This window comes from Apteryx rowi, unplaced genomic scaffold (genome assembly GCF_003343035.1).
Source record: "Apteryx rowi isolate R43461 unplaced genomic scaffold, aptRow1 scaffold_639, whole genome shotgun sequence".
NCBI classification, from domain to species: Eukaryota; Metazoa; Chordata; class Aves; order Apterygiformes; family Apterygidae; genus Apteryx; species Apteryx rowi.
In genome coordinates, this window is record NW_020450915.1 from 32505 (window position 1) to 55056 (window position 22552).

The window sequence follows — 22552 nt, forward strand, 5'->3', positions numbered from 1 at the left end:
TTGGAAACCAGTGATATGGCAAGGCTTCCTGTGAGACTTGATAGCCTTGCTGAAAAGCAGCGATTTGCAGAGAGACGGCACACATCAGAGGTAGCAGCAGGATCCTTATGTAGCTACTGGTCCCTTCATCGTTTTCCTCCAGAGAGGAGTTACTGTGGAAGCAGGTAGTAGAACAGAACAAATGGGAAGTGATTAGAAATGGAGGCAACAGCAGTTGGCTTCAGAAAAATTTAAGAACATGTCTCAGCTTCTCAGAGCTGTTTGCTGGGAACATCTACTCATTAACCTTCTTCATACAGCTCTCTGTTAATGCAGTGGAAGAATCATTTATCCCTTCCTCTCAGGCTTGGTTCTTTAACCTTTTCTTGTTGCACTCATCTGCTTCTGCAGCCCATTGCAAGCTGTATTGTGAACTGCTATTTGTCCTCTGTGTCTCCTTTCTGCTCTTCCTTTGCCACCTGCCTCTCGCTGCAAGACACTGACAAGCTCTGCTGAAAAGCAAGTCAGCTAAGTACAGCTCACCTCCCCTGACCCAGGTGTAGAAATTCTTGCATGCTGAGGGGGTTTTTTTGTTTTGTTTTGTTTTTCAGGCATGGCTTGCTGAGCAATTATGCTGATGAGTCATTTATAATATATAGGTCTAATTTAATCTGCAGGGTTTTTGTGTTTTCTCAGTTTGTCAGCACTGCTGGGTCAGAAGCTCCTCTTGTCTACTCATTTCTGATGCAGGATTTACTGTTTCATTTTAGGACACTTCTGCAGGCCTCAGACCCCTCAGTTGTGTGGAGGGGTAACGGATCCGTGTGAGCATGGTTTGTGTCAGTATTTAAAGTTCTGGCTCCTTTCTTCAGAAAAACCTTGTGTTTTTTCCTGAAAATAGCACAAGCCCAAATGTCTTCCTCTACATCTGCTGTTGTGAAAGCTGACAGAAAAATACACAGTGTCACTGCACTGTCCTTATCTGCTTTATCCTTGCCCTGGTAGTTCAGAAACCCTTCAGCTGACTTTTCTTCTGATGTAATGGAAACTGTTTGTTTTTGTTCTCTTACCTGCTCTTGAAATTTCTGGCTATCTTAAATTTTCAATTCACCATAGTGTTTTGGGGTTTTTTTGTTTTTGTTTTTTTCCCCCAGTGCCCTACCTCATCATAAATTTCCTTTTTTAAATCTCTCTGACCTTAATGACTGATTACCAGTTTCTTGGTTTGTGTGGGGGGGGTAACTGCCTTCTGTTATGGTGATTGTCTGCACAATGGGTTAAACTGTTCTAATTGCCTCCTATTTTATTTTATGGCCTTTTAACTACTACTTTGAAAGCACTCTTTAAACTTGTATCATGTAACATCACGTTAGTTTTATGTTCCTACTCAGAGAACTGAAGTTAGTATATTAATTATATACATGTGGTAGGTTAATTATCTTAATTATGAATTACTTAGAACTTTAAATAGAGTGGCTTTTGCCTCCCCTCCTGTTTAAGGAAAGGTTGCATCCAGTTCTGTGCACTCTTGTATTCTAGTTGTTTCTAATGTTGATTTATTAGACGAGTTTGAAAATCTGTTTTTTTTCTTAATTGCTTGACAGTCTAAGGAAAATTGCAAAAATAAATTGAGGGGAGTTTGGTTTTGCTTGAGGTCATTTTGACAGCACTGGATTAGTTCAATTTTAAACTGAACTGAATTTTTTTCAAGCTGTTCTTAAAGTCAAAAGCATTCAAAAAATTTTTGTTATAAGTATCTGAGCTGTTCAGTTTGAGTTTATCAGTTGCAACTCTTTTCCTTGTAATCTCTGTAACTTTTGAGATATGGTGACAGGATATTTTGCTACACTTGATTTTCTGGGTTCTGTCGAAAACACAAGTGTAAAATAATTGTTTTTCTGGTTGGCAGGAACCCAAGGCTGACGGTGCCTGTTGGTCCAAGTATCTGTTCATGCTCATTGCTAGAGGATGAAGATGAGAACTTTACTGTCTCCTGGTTTCAAGTCTGACAAGGAGGCTGTGACAATGGGGAAGGCAGGAACTCCCGGAGCTGGCTCTTGAGCAATGTTGTTACCTCATCTTGGGAGGCTGGATGAAAGCTGGTTACCAAGCAGATCATATCACATGCAGAGAGTTTAATTTGAGTGGTGAATTAAACATTCTAATGAATGGAATTAGATTATGCACAAAAATGTTGGACAGTATCAAGGCAACCTGCAAAATCTGAAATTTGGTTCCAACAAAAGAAAGAGGAACAATAGGAGGGCATGAAGTCTAATGCTAAGGTTAGACTACCTGCTTGATAAGTTGTTCTTAGTTTGTTATGCTTTTTGAAAAGAGTGACCAGATCAGGTGGTCCCTGAGAGGGAGAGGAAAATTCCTGTTTCCTTGAGCAACTGGCCTGGCACCAGGAAGAGAAGTTACTAGGATGTGGATGAGGCAGGCAAAAGGGGTGCCAGAGCCCTCGGAGCCTGCCATCCAAGGAGAGAGACTGCAGAGAGGATTGGGGAGCAGGTGGCCAGGCTTCTGATGTGATGGAAAGAGTAACTTCATTGGGGACCACAAGGGGATATACAGGGTTGCTGCAATCTGGAAACCACTAGGGTGACCAGAACAAAACCTGGAAGGGGGAAGGCCTCTCCTTGAGGAGACCTGTTTATAAATCCAGTTTATTTCTGTTGTGTTTTGCATAGGCACTTTGAATGTTCTGTTTGAAAAGTTAAATTAAGTTCTTATAAAACCTATGTATTTGAGTTTAAAAGTCTTTTGGATCTCTGGGGAGCTCAATATGCAAGAGAGGTCTGGACAGATGCAGCTGGCGAGGCCATCCCACCAGGTCAGACCTATTACAGATGGCAGGAAACAGGTTGCAGGCATGGTGCTTGGCACCACTGGCTAGCCTGGGGTATGGAGATGCTGGCTTCCTGACAGCCTGCTGGCAAAGGATGGTGCACTGTGATGCCTCTCCCTTCTGCTGTTTTACAGGAGAGTAGGGCTTGGCTTTCATCCTAATTAAAAGCTAGATGCTGTTAGTGGATTAAAAAACTAGAGGCTTTCACTTAATTCTTGGATCTGAGGCTTTAGCCAGTAGGCAATACCTTGCCTGCTATCCCTCTCCTAGCTCCTGATGTCTGTGTAGCCAGATGGCTAGCCCTGCTTGGAGAGCCAAGGTCAGGGTTTTTGCTGCTTTCTCAAAACACCAGCTGTGTGCAATGAGGTGGAGCAAGTTGGATTCCTCTGGATCTTTGGCTTTGGTGTCTAAAGTCATGAGTTTTGGTCACAGCTGTTGGCTGTGTCATTGATATGCTGTTATGAGGGCCCTCTGGTGTCCAGAAGGGGCGAGTTCATACTCCAGCCTTTCTCTAAGTGGGGATGTAAATGTGATCTCCCTCTCCTTCCTGCTTGTTTTTATGAAACAGACCTCTGCCATGCTGATTTGCTTAACATCATGCAGTGTGCTCCAACTGTTGAGGGTACATGCAGAGGAAGTGCAATTGCCTAAGGCTACTTTCCGTAAGGACCCAGGCTGTGATTTTTTCCACCCTGAATAGATAGTACAATATCTGTCTGATAAAGACTTGAAACCAGAACCACTACCTCGCTTGTAGTTCAAAAGAAATATGGGAGTGCTAGAAGTGGATACAGTCCAATAGTCAAGTCATTCCTGGAGTAATGCTGTAGGAGAAAATGTAAGGGTATTTGCTTGTTCTTTACTTTTTCCTCCGTAGCTTTTTCATGCAGTCTGAGTGAAAATCAGGTAAGCAAGAAATGTACCTTAGTGTGTTCCAGGTTTAGCTAGTGTGGTACTTATCTCTTCATGCTTAGTGCCAGCTGTGTAGGTAGCTGTCATTCCTTGGGAGATCCTTGTTTTTATGACCCATCCGCTGATGGCTTTGGAACATGCTTACTGCGAGCTTCTTGAGCATAATCACAGCTTGTAAGACAAATTTTCTCCAGATGCAAGTGGAGTGATGTCAGCTCAGAAGTGGCCTGTTATTTAAAGCTGGATAGTCAACTGTCTTACTTTTTCTTAAATACTGCAAAGCTGTTAGCCGCATTCATATCCTGCAGCAAGGTAGTAATTGTATGAAGTGTAAAAATCCACCCTCGACTCATTACCTGTAATTTCACTAAAAGCCTGTAGCACTTGCATAGTCTGACAATTTCTCAAGTGCTGGAACAGAAACGTGGTCTGTAGATGACTGATTAACATCCCTTTCTTGTTTGTGGAGACAAAGGAGAGTGTTTAGTGCTTGAGATAAAAGTACTTGATAATTTCATGTTGTAAACCTTTATCCTCAGTTGCTTGCTTTCCAGTTTTGGAGATGATTTATTTTCATGTCTCCTCTTTATATGAGAGTGATATGTTTTGGGGTGGAGTGGACACTTAATCTAAATGATTCAGTCATTTAAAGCCAGAGAGTGATTCTGTCATGTTGTAGCTCTGGAATACCCCTCTAGAAAGACTAAAGGACACAAAAGAGCAGATAACTTGTGTATCCTTTTCTACACTACTGGGGTTACAGTCAACATTGATATTGGCTCTGTTCATTTTGTGACACAAGAGGTGAAAGCAGAAATTATAGTAATGACCAAAGGATTATTCCTAGCTCTTCTAAATAATGCTAGGAGTGAGATTCTGTTAGGTTGTATGCATGATTGACGTTGTTGCTATGTTAGCCTTGTTTTGACTCTTCTCTGATCAACAAATGCACTTAAGAATGCTTGGAAATCCCAGGCGTGAGCTATGATGCTTCTAGGTACTGTGCACTTGTAGAACAGAAGAGCACTTTAGGTGCTCTTCGGGAAGAGCTCAGCCTGTAGTGTGATTCCTTCTTAGCACAGGCTGTGCTTGCTAAGCTGCCCTGCTGAAATTACACATCCTTTGTGAAGTCAGGCATTTTTTTACACCCAAATGGGAATGCTGATCCTACCCTGGATGTGGCAAGTCAGTAGCTGTACATGCTGCAGTAGGTTTAACCAGCCTGTTCAATGGTACGTGGAAAATGCCAGATGCTGTGTAATCTTGTCTAGATGAGAGCAGTTTCCAACCTGGTGGAGTGAGTGGGAGTTCCCCTCACACTTCTCCAGTGTGATACCTCTGCCTGTATGATCATGCTGCCATCCTAAGGAGAAGAATCTAAGAGAAGGCACTTCCCTTTCCCTTCTTGAGAGAGGGGAGGAGTGACATCCAGCTTATTCTTACTACAGATGTTCAGAAATGTTGGCAGTTACCAGAAAATACAAACTGATTGAAATTTTCTGCTCTTATGCTTATTACCAGTGGTGCAGCTGATCTATAGATAGGGTGTCTACTTAATTTGCCAACTACCTTGCATGTAAAGTAGCATCTTGAGAACAAGCTTGAGTTTGAATCTAATAACTTTTCCTCCTAGCTGTCCTCACGAGCCTCAGCCTTCAGGAGAGAAACTTGAAGCTTCAGTTCTCCCCTTCCTGCTTGTTCCCTCTGAAGAATTTCTTCCTCAACGCTTGGGTGAACATTATCTGACTAGCAATCAGTAATGGGAAAAAAATGAATAAAATAGTGTTATCTGTTCTGCTGACACGTACTTTGGGAAGAACATATCAGAGGATCTATTTCGAAGGACAGGTTCCAGGGTAGGAACTTCCCCAGACTGACATGAGGAACTTCCTTAGCTTTTTGCTTTGCATGTATCTTCTGTGAATACTCTTTCAATAGTCTGGTTGTTTATTCATCCTATGGACTTCCTACTCTGACACACTGGAAGAGAACTTATTATTCGTTTTATGTCTTGAACAAATTGTTCTTATGAACTTCATTATTTATAAGCCTTCCTTATGTTGTTTGTATTTATAGATCAGAGTTTGTATCCAAATGCAGATGACAAAAGAGTATCTCCAACTTTTTGAAAGATATCTTAATAGCTTTCTTTCCTCTGCTCTTCAAGTGTGATAGCTTTTCCCCTTATTTCTAAAGCCTTTTTTGTCACAGGAGAATGCATTTGTTCCAGGCTTCCAGCATGGTGACCTTAACCTTCACATTTCTGGCAAGTGTTTAACCCATCTAGCTCTTGAGGCCTACTGGGAGAGGCTAATAATAAGTCCAGCATGCCCACACTGTTGTCACTCACGGGATTTGATGTATGGCAAGCATTCTACAGCTAGCATAAAATTGGCTAAGCTGTATCCTGGAAGATATCTAGCTGTGGCAAAGCTCAATAGACACTGCCAGAGTTGCCCAAGAGGCTGAGCAAATACTTGAGTGGTTAATCTGCAATGCTGTTGAATATCTGCTTCTCTTCTTGGCTGGGTTGAGCCACTGTGGCTTGTTTTAAGCTATTCCAGTTTAGGTACTAGTACCTACCTAGAGAAGTTCTGTGTGCACATGGGTATATGGTCTGTCCCTACAATCACTGCCTCATGTCTGGATAAGTGTTCATAGGGATGGAGGGGTTTGCCACCAGCACTATCCTTTTGTCACTTCCTTCTTCTTCCCTTCCTTGTAAGGAAGGGCTTTGGATAGCAGAAGATTCCTTGCTAGGAAAAGAACTAAACCAAAAGATAGCTGTGGACAGCCTTAGTTGCTTTATAAGGGTGTGGAGGGAATTGCTGGTGGTAGCCCCCATGCAAGAGGCAGGAGTCATTCTTGGAGGAAGCAGGAAGAGCATTGCTGGTATGGCATCTGAGAATTTGAGCAAGGAAACTGCCTAATGTCTATTATGTTGGGGAGAAAAAAATTCATACCTTCATTTTGATGCGGATGAGCCTGATAATATACCTGTTTGAGACCTGTTTTTTGTTCTTGTGGAAGCATCTCTCTACCTGATATATAAGATGGTCAGACCAAGGAGGAAGAACAATTCTTTTCCTTCCTGCTGTAAACTATGGATGGGCAACATTTTAAGTGTGAGCTGTGTCAGCAGCAGATGTGGCCCTTGGCAGAGTATGTTCAGGGTTTCAATACTCAGCTTGAGGCTGGGGACTTGTATAAGCACAGGTGGAAGCCACGGAGAGCAAGTGAAGCTTGGCTGTGTTTCCATGCTAGTCCTCCATATTTCTGGGTTGTGTTGTGCTTTGGAGAGAAGTAGATCATTAAACATGTATGTGGTGGAATCAGGACTGCAGGGTAATGAAAGGGAGACAGGTCTTGGTCTTGCAGGCTTTCACTGTTCTGGTCCTATCCCACAGGGCTGGGAAGTACTTGGCTAAAGTTTGCCACATACTTAAGAGTGACAGAAGTGTGTAACGCTTGCAGGCTGTCACAAGAAACAGCTCAGAATTGGAAGTGGCCTGGTTAACTGTGGGCATGTGGAGAGCAGAGTTTGAGCACAGCAGCGGAGGACGCACTAGATCTACAGTAGGAAGTAGAGCATGTAAACATGAGGAAGAATTTTCTGTTAGTGACAAATCTGCTCTACCAGCAGTGAGCCCTGATGGTTTCCCAGCTGGAACCAAGTGATTTCCTGTTAGTGACAAATCTGCGTTGCTTGGCTTGGCTTTCTTAAAAGGAAGTGAAGAACTGAAAAGATGTAACATGCCCTTTGTTATTAAAACAAAAAATATAAATATATGTATATATTTATCTATGTATGTCATGCGTCATTGGCACTTCACTGCAAGCAGCAAAGTAATGCTGGTTTTCATTTTCACATAGAATAAATTGATGCAAGCTTTAGGTGGTCAAAATCTAGGTCCCAGTGAAGCACCTTTCAATCAAAGCATATTTTGAAGTTGTTTCATTTTCAGTGGGCTTTTGCTTGACCTGTGTCTTGAACATAAGTCCAGGCAGTACCAGTTAGTCCTATCTCAGCCATGGAGGAATGTATACTGAATGTAGCTGGTAATCAAGTTGTCAATTTAAGACCTTTATTTGGAATATACAACATAATGCATGCTATTCCAGTCATGGATTATGGTTAAAACAAAACAAACTGCTTTCCTTACCTGTTAGGGAGGTTGAATGAAGACCCGTCAGCTTAATTCATAAAAATGGATCTCCTTTCTTCACACAGTTAGGTTTTCCATTTTATTGGCAAATCATCTGACTGATTATAGCTAGGTTTTTGTCAGGCCTTGATAGGGCGTGTGGGAGACTGCCCTGAACCTCTTTTTTTTATTTTTGACCTGTTAGGTTTTTATCTCAAATCTTGTGGCTAGTGACTGAGTGTCTTTTGCTGTTAACAACAGCAGCTCCACCTCTTTCCAACATCAATTAAGAGAGGTTACATACAATTTAGGTAAACTAGTCCTGAGGCTATTTATGAAGACAACCACAAAGATAAAGCATGTGGAGGGGAAAGGGAGAGAAGAAAAAAGTGCATGGGTAACAGGTTTCTTAGGACATGACCTGTTTTTCTGATATATTTTCTTTCAGGATAGGGTAAGGGGATGAGATTGAAATTTTGGTAATGCTGTAAAGGTGTCACACCCCAGTGTTACAGGAAGCATTGTTTGAGATGCTGGGAGAAGTGGTGACCTTTGGATTGCTTTTGTTCAACACGGTGTAGCTCAGCTGAGTCATGCTGACTGTATGCCTGCTTCTATCCCATTGCACCACAAAGCAAAATTATATTAGCTTTTAACATGTTATTACAAATAGCTGGAAGTGAGCTCAGGTTACCCTGCGATTGACAGTTGACTAGTTAATACAGCCCAGCTGCTAATTGTTAACTAGCTAATGTGTAGTGACTTGACTGCTTGCAATGGTCTCTCCTTAGCCTCAGCTCTTTATAGGACCACCTCACAACACTTGACTCTTGTTATCCTAACTGACAGCATATGGGGCAAAGATGGGTAACCTCTGTGAGGCAGGCTGGTGTGCTCAAACATGGGACTTTCGAAGGTGCTTGGCATAGGCCTAGCTGTTGCTTTCAAAATCCTTGCAAATGTGCATAAATGAAAATGTGTATTTAAATGCCTGCCAGGTGAAATCTCTTGGTTTTGGTGCAAATGCAAAACTGGATGACTTTTTAGCAGAGTGTCCCAGAGGATGCTCTTAGTATAAGGATCACAGATTATTTAAGATATAGACAGCATTTTCCCTTCTGATAATGTCTGGGAATGAACTTTCCTCTAGCTCTGCTGAGGTTTCTGGGAGAACACTTGAAGTGTATATATCATGGAAATCCCCATCCCTGCACTGGAATGAGCAGTGTCCCTTGGGGTTTGATTTGGTTGTCCTCATACTGGTGCCTAATGCCATTTGAGACACCTTGGAGTATCTGAGATGTCCCCTGGGGCTGGCAGATATGTCTTCCCCTCACAGCCAGAGATGATGTAAGTTCCCAATTCAGAGTTCCAGTTTTCCATTTCAAAAGCATTAGGATTCACTCCGGTCCTGTTGGTGGCAGAGACAACCTGAGCAAGGATATCTTTGAAAAGTGGCAATCTTCTGTTGAAAACTTTATTTGCTATCAAAATAGTAAGAAAGCAGACTGATGAAGGAAAGAAAGGTTTTCTGTAGTTGCGTGTGCTAAAAATAGTTAATGGAAGAAAGATTTCTTATAACCCTTGAACCGCCAAGTGGTTTGCATGTCTGTTCTCGTGTTGGATGCAACAAGGGTCTAATGTTTGGTTTAATATACTCAGTTTGTTGCTGGCTTAAAAGCACAAGGGTGGTTTTTTTTGTTTTTTTTTCTTTTTCCCCTCTGGATCTGAATGTTAAAACTTCCTGAATGTAATGGCTGCTAGATCAGACTCGGATATCTATTCTATATTCCACGTATAAAGTTTTGTTTGAAAATACTGTCTTTATTTGCCTCGGCTGTGGTTTCCTGAACTGGAATGGAAAAGGTGAATAAAAAGATTTACTCTCCTGTCCACTGCAAGATTTAGAAGGCATCTTCAAAAAAGTAAGGTGTAGCAGTTTTAAGACAGCTTCACTGAATGCATAGTCAAACAAGGTGTTGTGGATGCTAAAAGTTTTCCTGCTGTTTAACAGTAGAGCACAAAAGCTCTTGCGTTTCACTAGGCTAAAGTAAAATCTTTTGGTCCTTTGTTATTAAAGTGAGAATATATGACTATGTGAAGTCTTTTCAGTGCTTAATTTAAAAATTAGGCCCTTCATTCCAGCTAGTGATTGTCCTCAGTTTTCCCCCCTACACACACCATGTTCCTATGAGACTTCTTCTTCTTTGAAGATAGACGTGTGTAGGATGCCAGCATGTAGATGCCTTTGTGTTGCAAGAAATTCCTTTTTAAAGATACTGCACTGTCTTTGCCCAAAACCCACACCTTCCTCTGACTCCTGTGGGAGCATCATGTATGGCTGAACATCTTTAGCTCATGTTCTTCTTCTTCCACAGTCTTGGAGATTCTTGCTCCTTTAATGATAATGCCTATGTTAAATGAGCTTTGGATCAAGCACAGAGAGTGCGTTTGCATACCTTGAAGCTGTAACCATGTCAGCTGTCTTCTCTAAGCATCATTCAGCGTAAAGGACAGGAGACTTCTTGTCTATGTTAGCAAGTCAGCCATACAGTCATGACTGCTCTTGGCTAGAACGTCTGTCTTACAACACTTGTAGATATAAAGCATCTCTTTTAGACAGGGTTCAAGAACACTGTTAAATGAATTGTATGCAGTGGCTCTGACACATCCTTTACATTTGCTTTGAGACTTCAGTTCAGTGCCTAAAAAACCTTTGAAAAAGGACTTCCCAAATTATGCTGCTGCTCAGCCTACTGTGAGGCCAGGTGCTGGCCTGTGCTTGTGTTTCAGCCAAACTGACTTGTCTGCATGCCATCCTGCAGGAAAGCCAGCCTTTTGGAGAGGAAGTCTACTGATGGAGGGTGACGAGGCACCCTTTGTGGATGTTATCCTCTCCTGAAAGCACCCTAGTTAGTCTGTGAGATCTCAGAGCACTTCTGTCCGTAGCCCAGTGATCAAACTGCAGGACATACTGAGAAGAGCTTCTGTGGCATGATTCCTGCCAGCCCTGTGGCTGCAAGCTGTCAGGTCAGTGCTGAAAGATACAATCTGCATAACTGAAACAGTGCAGTGGGTTTCCTTTAAACTTCATGTATCCATTTCTGTTTCCTTCCAAGTGTAATTGTCCTTTCCTCTGCTCCCTTCAGTAAGAGGAGTAGTCGAGAAGGAGCTGTCTACTTAGGAATAAGCTGCCATTCATGAGCACCTGTAAGATACTCTCCTTCCTCTAATCCCCTGAAATCAAGGCAGCAGTTTTTTGCCTGTCATTGGAGACTTGTTTTTGAGATTGTGAATAGCGCCGCACGAGCACTTTATGAATGTCATAAGCAAAATGATTGCATCAGATGCAATGTCAAAGTTACAGTATGGGTGTTTCCAGGAAAAATACATGGAGAGCAATGTAGTTTATAGCTATAATTCCCCTGGGAAGCTTGGCTGGTATTGGTAACTGCTGGAGGGGTGTATAAAACAAGTGAGAAGGCAAATCTTTTCTCATTACATGAGGTGAGAAGGGACCTACTTCATCACTGGTTTTAGTCCATGGCAATTGCATGTACTACATCATCTAATGCAATGAAGAATTCTTGTTGACTCAAATTCCTTTTGGACTACTCTTCCTAGCCTAAAGATGCCCGTGAGCAGATGAAACTTACCTGTTCCAAGTTCGTGTTCTTGACTGGTGTTAAAGCAGGAGTTTACTAGCTCTTGTCCCCGTGTCTTTTTAAAATGGACTTTGAGCCCTTTTTTGATGAAATTCTGTCCAATTCTTTTATCTTTCTCTTGTAAGAATAGCTTTCCATTGCTTTCATTTTCTTGGCAGCCCTCTTCTGTGTCTGCTCTAGGCACAGTTTGTCTGTTTGTGGTAGCTAGAATTGTACATGGTAGGTACTCGAGAGGGAGTCTCTCTGCTGTGTGTGGCATACTACTTTTTTGTTCTCTAATATAGGCAGCTCACCAGCAATACAGACTAGGCTTGCATTTTGTTTTTTGATGGCTGAATCATGCTTTTGGCTCCAAGACACTTCTGTATTGCCTACAGCATATTTAATTCAGTTGCGTGTTTCTCCTTTATCACTCCTTTTAAGTGGATGAACTTCCAGATTTTGCTAGGAATTCTTGTTTAGTCAACAAGTGTTTGATCTTATGCTTCCCTCTGTTGCATTTTATTTGTTATTCGGTTTCTGAATTAAATCCTGATTTGCGTCCATATACCTAGGATCCCGTTCAGTCTTAGCTCTCTCCTGTTATATTGTGACAGCTCTTTGAGTAGTCTTTCTTCCCTGGCTCCTTGTCCTTACTGGCAGTGCCTGGTTTGATGAGGCTGTATAGTTAGTTGTATTATCCTGCCATCTTGGTTGAAATAAACAACTCACAGAGGAGTTGCACCTTTGGCTAAACCATGTCGGGGCCTTCCCACATTTGACTCTTGGGGCTTTTGGTCTGGGTGACTTCATTTTCCTTTCTGGGATATCTAGCCTATCAGTCCTGCGAAGGCATGTATGCCAGGAAGCTATGCATGTCCCATAGGCTACATGGGGCAGAACGCAGCTGCTTCAGATGGTTAAAGCCTGTCCCTGCATGGAGCAGAATGGTAACGTCCATCTTGCTTTGCCCTAGGAGCACTGCCCATCTTACTATTACTAAGTCCTTTGTGTCTCCTTGACCCCATGCCTCCCTGGCACGTTGTGTTCAGCACTTCTCAGCCACACACACAGCTTGGGACCCTGATGGGAGCATGTAGGCACCATCTGTGTAGCATGTGATGTGACAGCTTGCTGCCTGCTGCTGCATCTCAGCTTTCTTTGTGTGGCCTCCTGCTCTGGCCTGTTCTTTGGAGCAGGACTGGGTGAGATGGCATGTTTTGGAGATAAATGCTGGGTGGCCAGACCTGCTTGTGGACTCTGCACGAGGCAGATGTTGGGGGCCTGGGTTACTAACTGCTACAAGAGATTCCTTAGGGTCATACAGCCAAGGTCACCGTAGGTATCAACCCACAAGGGGTCTGAGTGCTACCATACTATGTCACTTATCACTCCACCTGTGGCACATACACCCATTTTTAAAAACAATTGCTTCAGTCTGGGCTTGAATACCTTTGGGCTCTCAAAGGAGCTGGCTTGTGAGCAGAAGACTAAGGGTTGTCTCTCCAGAGGGGAGGTTGGGTTCACTGTCTTTAGTGTTGTGCGTGCAGTTTTTGCTCACTGTGCCCTATTGGAGGACGTGGTCTGATGCTGCTGCTGCAGCCATTGACCCCAGTCCAGTTCTTGAGCCCTGGAACAGAAGTGGGAGAGATCACCTGTGCTTATTTGGCTTGGAGCCAGTGTCCCTGCATTCCTTGCAAATGTCACATTGTTTCACCAAGGCCCCCAGCCTTACCTAGAAACTCAAAAATAGATTTTGCTGACTTGTTCCTGCAAGGGTGCAACACAGGTGTTGGCTGATCTCTGCCTCAGCTTCTCCTCTTGTAGTTGCTGTATGCTGGCCTCTCTCCCTGAACTTATGCTGCACAGCAGTGTTTGTGCATGGCAGATCTGCCTTGGGAGGGATAGAGGCTCACTCCACCCAAGTGTGTGTGAGCCTCATCCCTCTGTGAGTAAGGGAGGTACCCAGAGTGCTTGCAGTACTTGCAATACAGACACAGCCTAAGAAACTCAGCTGTCACCAGTGCTGTTTGGTCCCTTCTCTCCACCCAAGTGCTTTGTAAGCCTGGCTCCCTGCACCAGCCTTCTCTTTTTTTAGCAACACAGTCCAGGGACTGGCCCACCCAGTTACAACAAGAAGAAGGTGTGGAACATGCTGAGCACCCTGTGTTTGCAGGGACATGACCTGCCTAGCACAAAGGAAACTTTTCCATATGTTCATTGCAGCCCTGTTGTATGTAAACATATGCATGCAGCTCTCTCCCTTTGTACACATATGTGAAAGAGCTGGCTTAAAACACATGGGGATGGGGAGGAGAACTTAGATGTTGTGCTGCAACTGAGTCCTTAGAAAAGAGAAGCTTAAAACACTGTGTTCCACCCAAAAAATCTTTAAGCACTGTGACTAAAAATGTCTGCAATGGAAGATTGCAGGTTATAGAAAGAATGTCTTCCACCACTGTGTTTGTTACCTGTCTATAGTGTTGAGTGTTGCATGATTCCCTAAGCATGGTCTATACCTTTCTGTTTCCTGTAGGTGGTGAGGCTTGATACTTACTGGGAAAGTCATCTGTGGTTGCTGCAGCTGCTGGTCTTCATTGCTGGGGCACTTCATGTGCAGAAGGGAGTTTGGATCAACCTGCAAGAACCAGCCCTCTCCGAGGACCAGAGTGGGGAGACACCAGAGATGGAGCTGGGCTGCTCAGGCAGTCATGTACAGCCAGGGACCACTCTGCGTTCTTGCTGATAATGACGTAGTGCGGCTTTGCACGATGGGGACAAGAGTGGTGAAATGCACTAGGACTCTGGTGGTATCCCTGATATACTGGTGGCTACTTTCACGGTCCCTTTGCTCTGTATTACTTGAGATTGGTATCTTTGTAGTGTGACTGTGACATGTCCTTCATTATGGCAGGAGGCTCTGTGGATGTGTGAGGCTGCAAGGTCCACTGGGCTAATATTGGGGAGCTGTTCCTTTTTGATGTCCAGCTGTTCAACAATTGATATTCCTTTATTGTTATAGCATCAAATATACCTGACTCCTTTCTTGAAGCTAAAACCAGGAATGGAATTGAAACCTATTTCTTCTAAGCTTTTCCTCCTTTTCTGAGTTTAGACAACCTGGAAATACTTTGTCCTGACAAGGATTTTTTTTTCTTCCTCTTTCATGCTTCGCCACAGAAACAAGTTAAATTTTTCTTAATTTTAATATTAGCTTTGTAGTTTGGGTTAAACAGAAGGCATCAATATAAAATTGCTTTTCTCTTTGGAGTCTTTTTCATCCACTAGAGATAAACATAAATCCAGAAACAAATTAATAATAAAAGCTATCTCCACTTATATTATTCTATTCCTTACCATTCATGTTCCTCTTCTCCGTTTTTCATTTGGTTACTTTGCCTTTAGCAAGACTTCTACCTTAGTCTTCTAGGCACATGCTTCACTTCATGTACCTGAATAGCCCTGCTGAATTTGGGAAGAAATCTTCAGCTAGTGGATATCAGTACAGCTCAATCACAGGTAACTGAATGAAGCCAGTTTGCATTAGCTGTAGTCCTGTCCTTGCTTATCAGTTTCTAATTCTGCACTAACTTCTACATGGACAACTCATTTCATTGCAGAGAAGCAAGAACAATCGTAGTTAGAGAAGAAGCTGCTCCAGGAGAGGTTAAGCACTGTGGCGATAGTACTTTCTGTAGGCATTTGTTTAATTTAAAGAAGAAAATGAGAGCAGTCATGGCAAACATGGTGAGGAGGAGTCACAAGGTCATTGAAGTAATTTCGATGACACATTGGTACAGCAAGGTCTTGCTAATGACTTAGTGTTCAAGACAATTCTTCAGCATTCAGCAAGTCAGGGCAGTTCTGGATAATGTGCATTTCTCAATTATGGAAGAGATTGACAAGGCAGCAGGAGACTCCAACTGGAAGATTACTTCACAGTAATTCAATGAGGAGGAGTTTTGTTAGGATTGCCCTAAGTGAGAGGCTGAGTAAACACTGCTTGACTCAGAGTCCTGGTTGAAACTATACAATCTGCTCTTAGGGGAGTAGGAAGCAAAATGACTTTAAAAAAAAAAAAAAAAAGTAGGGGGCATCAGGCATGAAAATGATTTTTAGCTGTCAGCTGGTCTTCCTAAGGCCTGGCTTACCCACAAGGATGGCCTTATCACTGATGTGACTGCAAAAAAAAGTAGTTTCATTGCTCTGTTTTGGATGGCTAATCTCAATTCACTGCCAGATGCTACTGTGGACAAGCTTTAAAGCAACCCTCTGAGAGCTTTCTTTTCTCCTGTTATATTCAGAGTCATTTCATTCTGAGGTAGATCCTCAGGTGACTGGGGGTGGGAGGTGAACCAAGGCTGTGTTAATTTTGATGGAACTGCCTGCATGCCTGTTTGCACAGTGTGTTACACAGTTCAACCCTACATTTTCCAGGGCTCTAAGCAGCCACTGGCCCAGTTTGGATCTCCCCTTCTTTCTGCTTGCAATATGTGTGAGTTCTGTTAAGCTGATAGCACAGCAGTCAAAAAGGACAGCCATTTTTTTTTCTCTGTGAAAGATGCATCAGTTCAGTTTGCTTGTGCAGTGACTCTACTCCATGCAGTTTCCAGCTTGCATATGGACTGTTCAGACTGGTTTCTGCTGAACAGTCCTGCATATTCTGCAACTTATGCTGATATGTTTATAGCAGTGCAACCTAATCCTGTTACTGTGTTGTTACTAACAGATCAAAGCACTGCTGAAAGGAAGTAGTGAACAGCAAATGCCTTTTCAAAGGCTGAAATCGCAGTTACCTTTGTTCGCTTATGGCTTTCTTACTGTCTCCTTTATGCAAGGAATGAGATTGGAGTTATTTGGCTGACATTAAAGGCAGCAGAGCATTTGTGGACCAGGGAGGATGCTGAGCTCTGTCTTGGGTTCTTGGCTGTCTGTGCGCACTGTGTAGGAAACTTGGGTGACTGAGGAAGGAAGATGTTTCTGCTTAAGAGCTGAAGCTGTGAACCTGCTCCAGGAGTCAGCCACATGGCTGCCCGCACGTGAATTTTCTTCTTGATGAGGCACCACTGGTGTAGTAAGAGGCTAGTGGTTTTAACTGTTTATATAGTATATGTGCACTGTTGCCATAGGGTGTCTCTTTTAAGGCACCTTCAAAAAATCTAGCCTTGTGTCAAGGTGTTGTGTATCTCATTTCTTCCAGCTTCAGTTCTTCGAGTTACTGCGCCGAAGTATTAGTTTGATTCTCGTGTGCAGGGTTTGCCTTTGTTTCGTGGACCTGGTACAAGCAAGATGGTTCAGTTTCTACATACTGGGTAAAAGAAGTGTGAGGCTAGAGCAGGCTCCAAACTTGGAATGGAGATGCCAAGTTTCAAGCATGTTTTGACTTGAATTAAGCAAACTATTAATTAAAAAACAGCAGCAAATCCCCTGGCAGCCTTAATCAAACACAGCCCTGCAATGGTCTCAGTTGCAACAGCGCTACCAAGAACAGAAACAAAAAGCAGATGAAGGTTCTTGTACATTGAAAGCTTCTCTTGTTTTCTGAAGATTAGCAGTTGACCTAATGAAAGATACTCCCTCAAGAAAATCAGAAAGAAAAGGGAGGATTTAGTAGCTGTTGTCTGCCAGTGATTTTGCGGGCCTAATACAGGATATTAATATCTTCTGGAAAACTGACTTGGTGGTTTTGGTTTTCAGGAGCCGTATTTCGGCTACTGGATGAGGATTTGGAGCTGATGACAGGTCTGTGCTGTGAGAGTTCAGCACCTACCATGCAAAGGCATTGTGCCCACACGGCCCAACTTCTAGCCTGGGCGGAGGGACATGAGTGCTGTTCAGTGCGTGGGACCTCAGGTATGCTACGTTCCTGGCTGCCATTTTGTTTTTAGTGAGGTTTGTCTAACTGGAGGCTATCCCCAGACATTCCAAATCTTTAAAAATGGCCTGCTTTTAGATACCTAGTTTTTAAGAATCATGGCCTAGAAGCCTGGTTTAGAGTTAAGAAATTTTGGGTTCACATAAATAGGCAGATTTTTCTCTACAGAAGCCTACTTGTGCAGAGAAGAGCAAGATAAACTTGGTGTGCAGTCTAATAACTGGTGGTTGTAAAGGCAAGTGTATCCATCAACACTGGATTTCAGTCAGATTCGTTTAAGCAACCTGTATCTTGTACCCAAGTTTGAGTGTCCTTTACTGACAAGTCAAGTTGTAATGTGTAATGGGCTTATGCTGCACTTGCTTCTTCCTCACACAAAAGCTTAAATATGCCTTTCCTTAATATTTGGAAGAAATTGTTTACAATTATTATAATGTTAAATATTTAAAATATTGCTAATATAGGAAGACACCTGTCTGTGACTATGAGTAAAAGCATAAGCTGTCATCTTTGGAGCTGTGCTTGTAAAGGGTAATAATAGAGCTTTATACCAAAGTCACATCCTTTTGTGACTTTGGTATATAGGCTTGGGCTTTTGCCATCCAACTTGCACAGCCCATAGGCAACCTCTTTTTGTTTCCCAAAGGTGTCTGCAGAGAGCAACTGTGAAAGAGTCAAAGCCCTGCCTTGGGGACTGGAATCTCAAACTTGTGGCCCCAAAGGTAGGAGAAAGTAGGGGGACATGAGATGCTGCACCAGGAGGTGGTACGGCCAGTTAGACACTAAGAGTAGTGGCATATAAGTGCTCTGTCCCAGGTTAGAGAGGGTATCTGGGCTATGGAGCTTGCTCAGGATTTTCTGGTTAAGTCCCAAAACTGTTGGAAGGAAGCTGGCTTGAGCCAGGATCCAGAGACCAGTATGTATGAGCAGACCCTAGCCACATTATGAAAGTGGTAATGTCCTCTCAGGAGTTTTTTTATCCCAATATGAAATTAGGATTAATATGGATTAAGTGGTTTGTGGTTCCTTGGCAGGTACCTTGGTAACTGGATGCTCTTGTAAGAAAAAGAGGTGAAGACCATGCTTGGCTCATTGATGATTGAAGAACTGACATCATCCTGGTGTCCAAATGTGAAAACAAACACCATTTCCTACTTTGACTTCAGGTAAGTGCCTGTTGTATCCTGTGCCTCACTTGACAAGTTTGGGGGCATCTAGGGAAAGCAAGGTGCACATCTGAACTCACTTTACAAAGAGAAGGTGGCAAATTTGACTTCTGTGCGGGACCTGAAAAGTTATTGCTTTTGTGACACCACTTAGCTTCTTTCAGATAGTAAGAATGCTATTTGGCTTACCTGGGACCACAGCCCCTTTTTGCAATCTAAAGACTCAGTTCTTGAGGCCTTGTGTGCCATCTCCTGCCATCAGCTTAAAGGATGTCTGTAGCCAGGAATGGGTGCCTGCTGCAAAACACAGGCTTCCCCTGCAACCCAAGCCGAATGAGCTATGGATTGCTGAGAAACTTGGTATCTTGGCTCTTCTGATGTGATGACTGCCTTGCCGTCCTTACCTGTCTCAAGACCAAAAAGACTAATAGATCCTTCCTGTGGCTAGTGAACTAGCTAGGCAGGTCAGACCACATTTTGTTCAGGAGACAGATGGGGAGAAACATTGATCCTAAGGTGGAAGTTATTACCTCACAGGATTAACAGTACTTCATTATTAAGAAAGAATTCCTGGCAGCCAAATGAACAGGGAGTCATGGAGCAGCCAATGGAGGACGCCTAGGGAAAGCTCTATAGAGATTTTTCTTCCACTATATTCACTAATCCCATTTTTAAACTGCAAAACATATGACACTTCGTATACCTTGCAGGAAGGAGTCCCATACCTTGCCTGTTCACTGTATGGCAGAGCATCTTCTTGGTTATGTTTTAAACCTGCTGGTCTTGTTTGAAGTCCCCTAGTTCTTGTTGTTAGAAGAAACAATGAATAGTCATTCTCTGTTCACCTCCTCAGTTCCACTCATTACTTGGAGACTCACTCCTCTCCCTCTGCACCTTTTTCAAGTTGCAGAATCCTAGTCCCTTCAATCAGCCCGTATGCAGAAGCTGTTCTGTTCCTTTGCTCAGCTGTGTTGTCTTTTTCAGGACCTTTTACAATTCAATTCCTTTGTATTTGTTTTGAGATGGAGAGATGGGGGACCAGAACTTCCTGCAGTATTTAGGATACAGGTGTGCTGTGGATTAATTCTGTGACATAAGTTTGTTTTCTACTTTTTTCTCTATTCTGTTTCCAAGTAATTCCTAGGGTTTCTCTTGTTTTTTACTGCTACTGAATTGATATTCTCACAGGACTCTTTGCCTCAATCTTATTCCTGAAAAGAATAACCAACTTGGCTCCTATTGCTTTGTAAGGTTAGGACTCTCTCTTTCTGTATGTGTGGCACTTCACACCTGCCTGTTCCCAAGTTCTTCCGTTTCATCATACAGTCCCTCAATATTATAAGATGTTTCTGCAGCTTGCTGTGTTTAATTTTCCTTTTTATTGCTATGAGTAGATAGTTATCATGGGAAAAATCATCATCTCACTAATTACTTCTCTTTTCTAGACCATTTATGAATATACAGAGTAGCAGAGATTCCTGTGAGATCATGATCTGGCTTCACCAAAAAATATAATAATTTATTTCTTCTCTCCAATTGCTCTCTTTTAATCAGCTTCCCATCTTAAGCCTTCTTATCCCATGGCAGCTCAGTTCCTTTAAGAGACTTTCGTGAGAGACTATGTTTAATGTCTGTTGGAAATCTGAGTAGGCAATATCAATCAGACCTCCCTCGTGCTTTGGCTGGTTGACTCACTAAGGAATTTAGGTAGGTTTGCAAGGCAGGACAAAGGATGTGATGATTCTATCCCATGTAGCATGTTTATGGAAATACCTGCTACTTCTGTTATTTAGGGTTACTTGTACTAATTTGGTCAGCATAGAAAGCATACTTCACTGTCAGAGGTTCTCCATGTTTGGTCTAAAACATTTTTTTGAAAGACTTCTCCCAGTCCTCTGGGAGATAAAGTAGTGTTAGGTGAGAGGTTGCATGCCACTGTCAGTCGTTCTGTTTTTCCATCTTTCACCCTGGGTTTGGTCACTTGTTACTGTTCATTTTGCTGTTGGCTTTTCCCTCATAGTCTCTTCTACTGACACTTCAGATCAACTAGATGGTTCTACTTTGAACCTGCCTAACTGGGTTTTTGCGGTTCCTCTGCCTGAATTTATAATCCTTTTCACTTTTTCAGCTTTTCTGGAATACGCTTTCCTTTTCCCCAATGTTTTTGTGCCCTGATGTTTAGCATTGGGCTTTCTCAAGGCTTTTTTCTTTGATAGGCAGGATGTATTTGATCTGAGACTAACACAATGTCTTTAAATAGTCTCTGTGTCTCCCGAAAACAATCAGTTCTTCAAGATGCCCCTTTCATATTCTTACTGATTTTTTTCCACTTTTATGTGGTTCTTTTGTTTGAAATTGAGCATGGTAGTAGTGGATGTTGCGACTTTGGGTCTCCCTGTAAAAATGCTGTTGTAGTTCAAGTGTTTGGCAATAATATCATAAACTTATCCTGTGCGCTTGTCAGGACTGAAACAAGAGTTGCTTCCCATCTTGTGGGTTCCCTGACTCCCAGTTTCTGAATCAGTCACTAACAGTGTGTAGAAATCTAGTATTATCTCAGGATTCAATATCAAGTTTTCACATGTTACCTGAGAGTAATTGAAATAATTGGAAATAATTGTTCCCTGATACTTCAGCATTCCACTGTCTTCCTGCCACTGAGTTTCCTTTATGCCTATTGTGTCCATATCCTTGTTTAAGTTAAGCCTTCTGGGTGTGCACCACCAATATTTCTTAGCCAATTCTGTAAAACATGAGAACTACTTTGGCTTTGTTTCTCTCTGTCCTGTTTACATGGGGCCCTTCTTTGACTTCAGTTTCCCGTTTGTTTTTTGCTGACTTGAGTCCTATTCTGTACTTGAGGATGTGGCATCTACCTTAGGATTCAGAACAAGGCATCCTCTGCACCAGTCTGCTTTCTCCTACTTTTCAAGCTAAAGTTCCCTATGGTCTTCCTGATGTGAGGTGCAGATGTTGTTTCCCTCTCGGTTCGGGTGAAATCTGGCCGTCCTTTGTTGGGGTCCCATTACTCTAGAAACTTCCCCAGTCCCTGCTGAATCCGAATCTCTCTCCCTGACACTGTTGCTTTAGTCACATATTGAGACTTTGCCTCCCTGCTTGCTGCAGCCCATGTTATGATAGGGGTCCTGATCTTCCTGTCTGACATCCTACATTCTGCCTCCAGAATTTCTCTCCTTCCCTTACTTTTATCTGTGTACCCACATGGACTACAGTCGCTGGCTCCTCAGCAGTGTTTCACAACTTGTTCAGCCTCTTTGTGAGGTTCATTAGCGTTAGACCAGAAGGCACATAATACATGAGCCAGACCAGTTAGGTACCTGGTAACTGAATCACCAATGGCTGTTGCCTGTCCCTTCCTTCCAGCTGGGGTTTCTGCCCCAGTATTGGCAGCAAAAGAAGATGCGTAGTTACTTTGTAGAAAGATGGACCTGTGACCCGGATTATTACATCCTTCACCAGTTTGATGCCTTTCTTTTGTAAAACTAGGTCTGGAACAGCTTTTCTGTGCCCCTGAAAGCCTCCTGAGTTACCCTCTCTACTTCAGCAGCACTGGGTTGTTTTGCCTGCAGGTGAGACTGTTCAGGGATTCCCATGAGGTCTCTCTGTCATGGTGCATTTTCCACCTGTGGTGTGATAAAGTCAAAAGGATGGGCTCTGTCTCAGAGGACTGTGGGCTGCCTGGAATGAATGAGTATCCACACCACCTGCATGCTGGCCAGGTAATTGTATGACACTTGATGCATTACCCTCCAAAATTCTCACCCTCTAGCAAGGCTTCTGCCCGCGTTTCTCTTACGCACCTGGCCTGACTCAATAGAAATGTGCCTTTATGGGAGGGCAATGTAGCTTCCAGTTAAAGCATTGAGAAGCAATTACATAATATGTGTTAGTAGCAACTGTATTCATAATGTTTCAGAAAAAATTATCCTGAGACCTTGCCTGAACCCAGACAATGAGAA

General features: G+C 42.8%; 1 long non-coding RNA gene across 1 annotated transcript; it reads left to right on the plus strand.

The window, feature by feature from the left end:
• Positions 1-1904: 1904 nt before the first annotated feature.
• LOC112974917 lies at positions 1905-22231 on the plus strand. Its single transcript, XR_003256412.1, has 6 exons — positions 1905-2264; positions 14068-15050; positions 17229-17384; positions 18053-18128; positions 18441-18572; positions 22080-22231. It is a non-coding gene; the product is annotated as an uncharacterized LOC112974917 (long non-coding RNA).
• Positions 22232-22552: the final 321 nt, after the last annotated feature.